At 42.3% G+C, this 6728-nt stretch overlaps 1 protein-coding gene across 1 annotated transcript in view; it reads right to left on the bottom strand.

Annotated features, from left to right (window-relative positions):
* The window catches only part of Spon1 (spondin 1), a 283458-nt gene that overhangs the window by 260139 nt on the left and 16591 nt on the right, over positions 1 to 6728 (bottom strand). The gene's annotated exons all lie outside the window — the stretch shown is intronic.

The raw sequence follows: 6728 nt of genomic DNA, 5'->3' as shown, positions 1-6728 counted from the left end.
CCCCCCGTGCTTGCTCAAGTTCTGCCCCAGGTACCATAAACAGATTCAACATATAATGTTTCCAAGTCCACCTCTCACGGCATTACCCACAGCCTTCCTCTCTCCTGCTCCTTCCTCTGGTTGACAAATTAGTCAAATTCCCTCAGGAGAGAGGCTGGGTTTTCATTCCCTCTATATCCACATGATGTAGCACCAAGTGTCTAAGACGTGTTCAAGTTTCTTCAGATGAATATGTATCTCTAGTCTGTGTTCTAGATTCTAGGCTTTAGACATGGACTGATGGGCTATTAGAAGTTGCAGGGAGCCTCTAATCTAGGCTTCTAATGTCACAGACAAGAAACCAAGACAGAAAGGTCAACAGACATCTTCAAGGTCACTGAACTAAGGATCACCTTCCCAGCTTAACACTCTACCCCCGGACTGGTGCCATGAATGTATTCATCGTGCTATATTATTTCCATTTGAAGGGAGAGCATGTGGTCCTCTAAACTTCCCCAAATAGGCTCAGTAATGACAATTAATTGCTCTAAAATTGCAAACAAAACCCCACTATCTCAGATAATAGAGTGATGGTTCCTGAGCCACCGATACACAGATTTCTCACAGAGGACCTTCAAAGGCATACAAAGTATACATATTGAGGTGGAGAGATGATTTGGCAGTTAAGAGACTGGCTTCTCTTCCAAAGGACCCAGATTCCATTCCTGGTGCCCACATGACTGCTCTCAAAAGCCAGTAACTCCAGTTCTGGGGGATCTGATGCCCCCTTCTGGCCTCCACAGGCACTAGGCATACTTGCTGCACAGACATATATACAGGCAACACACACACATAAAATAAAAATAAAATTTAAATTTAAAAAATTCCAGATGTCATACGGTGATTGGAAGTTCATCTCACAAAAGTAAAGACACACCTTGCCTAGTTATGTCCATCTATTTTACAAACTCCAATAGAAAGTGAGGAAGAGAGAATAAAGGGAAAGCACTGTGGGGTCAGAAAAGTGTGGGCTCAGAGGAGTCAACAGAGCTAGGGCCTCTGGGGAAAAAGAATGGAGTGTTAAGAAAGAGCAGAAGGGGACAGAGCAGCTGGCAGCGAGGAATCGCCACCAGGACTGCCTCATATTCCTTTGCACCATTTTAATGTGACCCTAGGACTGGTGGACCTTGACCTCTAGTGACCAACCACCTGTGACTTTGTTCTAAATAGTTATTTATTTTATGTATATGAGTACACTGTAGCTCTCTTCAGACACACCAGAAGAGGGCATCGAATCCCATTACAGAGAGGTGTGAGCCACCATGTGGTTGTTGGAAATTGAACTCAGAACCTCTGGAAGAGCAGTCAGAGCTCTTAACGGGTAAGCTATCTCTCCAGCCACATGTGACTTAAGTTCTAAAAGATTGTCCTCAAGTCACCAGAGCCTCTTACATTAGCCTTAGCTCTTTGTCACTGAGGACAGACACCTCCCAGGAGTTTTTTACACTCACTCCAAGCTGGCCAGGGAATTAGAACTACCCTTAGGGATTTTGCAGGAGATCACAGCTTGTCTGCACCCTTCTTGCACAGACCCTTCCTGGTCTCCCCTGGGAGCATTTCCCTCCTAAGTCACCTGCACCCAGACCTACACAGGAAACTATGAGTTATGGCTTAAGTGTCCTACAAAAAGTTGTTGAATTGTAACCTCAGGAATATAGAAGTGTGACATTATTTGAATTGGGGTCTTTGCAGGAGAGGCCATAATAGACTATGGGGGTTGGGAAGGGTGTGGAGTCATTATACCCAGTATGACTAGTGTTCTTATTAGAAAATGTGTGAACTATGCAAGGGATACATGGCACGTGACTACAGAGGTAGGGGGAAACGAAGCAATGGGTGGCATCCTGAGGCTGGAGAGAGCTTACTTCCTCAAAGCCATCTTGAGGAGCACCTCTGCTGGCCCATTGATTTCAAGTCCTTAAGATTCAGAACTGTGGGAGAATAAGGGAAACAGAGCCCCGGGGTGTGAGTACAGTAGGCTTGCGGAGAAGCCAGCACGCCACAGACAAGTGACCGCTGCTTCGTAGCCACTGCCCCAGGATAAGCTGAACTTCATTGGAAGCGGTTCAGACTCTGCCTCAGCAGCCCTGCCAATCACAGCCCAGCTGCCTCCCTCACTGCATCCGATCCTAGCATTCACCCCTGGCAGTCTGAAGAGCCCTGCCAGTCTGCCCAACAGAACCTTTTCTCATGTACCTGCGACACTTAAATTCATCCATTCCCTGAAAACTTCAGAAAATGGGTAAATTATCACCTTTTGTATGACACTTCCACTGACTTCACCATAAAGACCGGGACCTCTTAAGATAAAAAATGCTAACAGGTCTCCCCAGATGAGGATGCTGCCACTGTGTATCTGGCTGAAACAGGTTCTCACAGACCTCAGGCATTGAGCCTCCACTATGTTGTCTTCCTTCCTAAAGTCCTGACCCTAAGAAAATTGATGAGACCAACAAGGGTAAAGTCCAGAGGAGGACTCAGAAGACCACTTCCTTCCCTGGTCCTGGAACAGTTGTCCCTAAAGTTTGCACCACCAGAGCCACATACACCAAATATATACCAAACCCAGCTCCCAGCAAAACAGGATACAGATGTGACAGCTGATGCTGTGAGTGTAACTATAGCAACTCTTGGCTAGGGAGGAAGACGGATGGTGAACTCTTCTGGCATCTCCCCTAGGTCTTAGACCCTTAAAGAGTGAGATAACTTTGGCTAAGTTAGTGACTCTCCAATAAAGGCAATGACATCTTGGATTGTACAAGACACTGGAACTTTTTAAAAGGAAGTCAAGAAATAAAATACAAAATAAGAGGTGAAAATTACTTTCTATCTTACTCTCAGTCTGTTTCTGTGACACACATACACATGACCAAAAGCAACTTACAGAGGAAAGATTTCTTTCATTGGCACTCCCAGTTCATCACTGATGTAACTCAAGGTAGGAACCAGAAGGCAGGCCTGCTTGCTATTACAAACAGAATCACCTCTGACCAGGGACCTCAGTCATGACCAAGGAAATACAACAGGAATCATGGAGGAATGCTGCTGGCTGGCTGGCTGGCTGGCTGGCTGGCTGGCTCACAGACTCATGCTCAGCTAGTTTTCTTATACAGCCCAGGCCCACCTGCCTAGGGATAGTGCTGCCCACAGTGGGCTGGAAGTTCCCGATTCAATCATCAATTCAGACAATGTCACCACATGACATGCATACAGACTGATCTTATTTAGGCAGTTCCTCAGTGAAGCCTGTACTTTCACATGACTAGGCTGGGACTGGGCTAACCAGGTAACATGCTTCAGGAAACATTTTATTGCTAATGATAAAGAGACTAGTAAATAAAAATATATTTGAATGTATAAAACATATATATTCACATACACATATATAGAGAGAATAGGACCCAAAAAGTTAAAAATAAATAAATAAATAAATAAATAAATAAATAAATAAATAAATAAAAGTCGTAGGTACTTAATACAGGTTCTAAACTCACTGCTTCCTGGCTTCCATGACCTGATTTAACCCCTTCATTCTGTGACTAAACATCTGAAATCCAGAGTAGAAAGATTTATTCAAGTTCCCATCATGCAAGATGTCATCTGGAATCCAGGTACTTTGCCCCTAGTCAAGGGCATTTCTCCTGGCTGTAAACCATAGTGATAATATCTATACAATGCTTCTGGAAGTCTAGGGTTGCCTTCTGACCCGTTCACAAGAGACAGGAGAAGGTCTGTGCCATTGTTTTGTAGAGATTTACCTCATATTTTCAGACAGTAGCCTAAAGACTATAAATACTTTACACACACACACACACACATCACACATGCACGCACGTCTATGTGTGAGCGTATGCATGCATAGGCATATGGAGAACAGAGATTGGTGTCAGTGTGTGTTGGATATCCAAACTCAGGTACTCCTGCTTGCTCAGAAAGTTATTTCTGCTGAGGCATCTCTCCAGCCCTACTTTTTTATACCTCTTAAAGACACTATTGAATGTTTGCAGAAAAGTAGATAAAAATAATCACAACTGGAGCTTAATGGTAATTTTTAAGAAGTTACTGGATTTTCTTCTACTCTGATAACTTGAAATTATGAAATCTTGGGGCTAGAGAGATGGCTCAGTGGTTAAGAGCACTTGCTAATCTTGTAGGGGACCCAAGTTCAGTTCTCAGATCACCTGTCAGGCAGTTCCAGTTCCAAGGAATCCAATGCCCCCTTCTGGCATGCAGTGTACAAACATATATGCAAATGCAGGCATGCGTGTGTACTCACACACATACACACACACACACACACTGAAATAAATAAAACTTTTTAAAAAGAGAAAAGGAATCATGAGCTCCACTAGCTCTCATAAATCTAAAAAAAAAAAAAAATCCCTAGGACGATGAAGACAATATGGATGCTATTTTCCTTTTGAAAAAAAAAAAAAGCCTATCAGAAATCACAACATACTAAAGCTGAAAGGCATATTTTACATTAAAATACCTACACAATTAGCATAATATGTATGCTTACTTTCAAGTGTCAGTATGTGACAAAAATGAGTGGGTACATGTAAGGAATTTAAGATTATAAGTTGGAATATAGTAAACTGACCGTGAACAGCAGTGCTGAGCAATGACAAGATGGCCCAGCAGGACAGTGACTATGCAAGCCTGATGACCCAACTGATCCCCAGAACCCATGTAAAAGTAGAAGGCAAGAACCGATACTGTGAAGTTGTCCTCTGATCTCTATATGCATGCCATAACAGTCACATATTCACGTGTATACATCATACACACAATAATAATAATAAATAATAAAATAAAAAATTTTAAAACAAAAATATGTTTAAGAGTTGTAGTTACTATTTTCCATAATAAGATTATCACACTGCAGTGTGCTTTGTGTTTTCTGTTTGTCTTCAGGCTTGTAAGCCCTTCAAGGGCTAGAACCACATCTGGGCTCAGGGCAGTGATCAGTGATGTGCAATGAAGCCTACAGAATAGTACTTATTCATGGTCTGTTAGTCTCAGGACTGTCAAGAATGCCAATCCTCTTACAAACACACACACACAGAGACACAGACACACAGACACACACACACAGACACAGACACACACACACACACACACACACATACACTTGTATATATATCTGATGTATAGATTTAGTGCAGTCTAAATGAAAGTCCCAGTGTGTCTCATGTGATATTGAGAACCTGCTTCTAAAAGTCATATGGAAATGCATAGTGCTAAGAATAGTCAAGGCAATCTTGAGAAAGGAATACAAAGTTGTGGGGCTTATTATTTCCAGATATGAAGACTTACAAAGATATGGAGATTAAGCCAGTGCTCTACAACGAGGAAAGAAAACTGAGCCAATTAAACAGTGGAGGGCTCGAAAAAAGATCCAGAGAGCTATAAGAACCTCAGATGATACAGAATGCATGGCAGCATAGAAAACCATTAGTCAAGGGCGACCGCAGGTGGTCCTCACCACATTGAGCACAAAGCAAACCTACACAGGCTGACACGTTACATGAAATACACCGTGATAAAGGTTTTAGGTGGTGGCATAAGACAGTGTGTCAATGACATTGGAGCAGAAAACATTTGAATAGGCCATAATACAGAATGGTCATAAAGATGTATAAATGAGGTACTGCTGAACTTTTCTTGTCAAAATACATTATGAAAAGGGAAAGGGGAAGTCATGGTGTAAACGAGGTTTGCAATCCTATAGTCAATATCTAGCTGTCATCCAAAACATACAAAGTCTTGCTAATCAAGAAGAAAGGCAACCCAACAGAAAAGGTAACAGGCAGATGCATGAGCTAAGACTGGGAAAGGTGCCTTGGTGGCCAAAAACCTGTGAAAAACTGAACCTTATCAGCCAGCAGGGAAATACAAATTAAATTCACAATAAAATACTACTGAGCAGCTACCAGATTGACTAAATATGAAGAATTAATACCAAATGCTGTTAACTGGAACTTTCACACGTTGTTGAGGAAAGTGAAAATTAGCACATTTGCTGGAAAACTCTTCAACACTTTGTTGAAGCTGAACACACACATTCCCCATGGCCCAGCCACATAGCTTCAAAATGCATGGTTATGTGCACCAAATGCTCGTAGGAGAATAGTTGGGGTCATGTCCTTCAGAGTAGCATCTAATTGGAAACATCACTAAGTTGGAATAGATAAATGGTGGCACAGTCATGTAAGCAAATGTAAGCTAATGAAAATGAACAAATTGTGCTGAACACATGGATGTAACATGGATGAATCACAAAGATATTCCCGAGCTGGAAAAAAAAAAAACCTGACACAAAGGAATACACATGGCAGAGCTGGGAGATGGTTCAGTCAGTAGAACATTTGCCATACAAGAATGAGAACCTGAATTTGGGTCTCCAGCATCCACATAAAAGCTGAGCACAGCAGCACACATATGTAACCAGCACTGGGATGCAGAGGCAGGTGGGTCTCATTAGCTAGACCTCATTAGCTAGACAGTCTGAATCTGTGAGCTCCAGATTCCGTTAGGAACCTTGTCCCAAAACATAAGGTGGATAGCAAACCACAAAGACATGCAATATTGTTCTCTGGCCTCAGTACATGTGTGCATATGTGCACATGAGCAATACATATACCACAAATATATACAGAGAGGGGAGAGAACAGAGAGAGAGAGAG

Source organism: Mastomys coucha, unplaced genomic scaffold (assembly GCF_008632895.1).
Source record: "Mastomys coucha isolate ucsf_1 unplaced genomic scaffold, UCSF_Mcou_1 pScaffold21, whole genome shotgun sequence".
Classification (NCBI taxonomy): Eukaryota; Metazoa; Chordata; class Mammalia; order Rodentia; family Muridae; genus Mastomys; species Mastomys coucha.
This window is presented reverse-complemented; position numbering and strand designations above follow the sequence as displayed.